The following is a 1308-nucleotide window of genomic DNA, read 5'->3' on the forward strand; positions in this document are numbered from 1 at the left end:
AAAAAAAAAAAAAAAAAAAAAAAAGAGGGGAGGAGGGAGGGCACGAAGCAACAACAAAAAGACCCCACCCCGCAAAGTTACACAAAAATAAAGCGGGGCGCCGCGCCTGCCACCTCGGCTCGCCCCGGCCCGCCGCCCTCACCTGCCCGCCCGCCCGCTCAGCGCCGCCGCCACCGCGGGGTGCCCGGCGCTGCCTCCCTCCCTCCCTCCCGCCGCCAAACCCCTCCCCCGGCCCGCCCCGCACCGCCCCGCACCGCCCGCGCCCCCCGAGCGGGGCGGGCAGCGCCGCCGGGACGGGGCCCGAGCGTGCCTTTGGAGCGGCTCGGGGTCGGGGAAGAGCTGCTGGGGTGAACCGAGTTCTTTTGTTTTAAAGGAAAAAAAAAAAAAAAAAAGGGAGTCCTCGGTGGCGCGCTTCGGAAACGCGGCTTCTTTTGGGACACGGCATAAATGAGCCCTTTTGTCCCCGTGCGAACCAAAAATGACAGCCGGGCCTTGCTAACTTTCGACCAACTCGTGGCTGTCCTGCTGCGATGCGCTTGTTGTGGAGACCCGAATCTTGGTAATAATGCCAGGTTGCCACGTTTTAACACACTCCTCCCCACCCAGCCCACAGCAGTGTGCAGACACTGCTGCACTTGGGATGCTGCTCAGGCAATCAACACTGCAATGTGTCAATGGCAGAAATGCGTCCTGGTAACACTGAAATGCATAAGTGTGGCAGCACTGGGGGCTGGGTTTTTGGATGTTTATAAATAAAGGACAAATGAGATAGCCCTTCCCAAGCGTGCAGATGTTCAAATGTCTTTGCAAACAACCTCCCCAGTAGCTTGTTTGCTTACAAAAATAAGAAAAGAGGCCAGGAGCAACAGCAATAGCAGAATAAAGTATTTTCCTAGTCTTCCCATTCTCCAAAGACCCTTTGCAGGAGATCCTTCTGCCTACACAGAGACCCCAGTGAAGTGTTGGTGATGCAAATGCAGGAACCCAGCCCTTCTGTGCCACAGACAGGCAGAAACCAGCACAATCACAAACTGTCTAATAAAACATGCCAAGTCCTTAGAAGCTGTACCCAGCAGAAGTCAGAAGCTGTCTGTATTACCATATGGTCTTGCTTCCCAACGTGGCTGTCGTGGCAGATGCGTTGATAGCCAGCTCCTACTGACCCAGCAAATTCTGTTTCTGCAGGCTAATAATGTTAAGCGTGCCATTTTCAGAGCAGAGAGTTTAATTTGCAGCCTCGCCGTGGTCTCTGAACAGAGGAACCAAAGAACAGAGTAACCAGGGACGTGGGACAGAAAGGGTCAGTGC

Source organism: Empidonax traillii, unplaced genomic scaffold (assembly GCF_003031625.1).
Source record: "Empidonax traillii isolate 1590-97213 ecotype Southwest subspecies unplaced genomic scaffold, ASM303162v1 scaffold236:size2090792, whole genome shotgun sequence".
NCBI classification, from domain to species: Eukaryota; Metazoa; Chordata; class Aves; order Passeriformes; family Tyrannidae; genus Empidonax; species Empidonax traillii.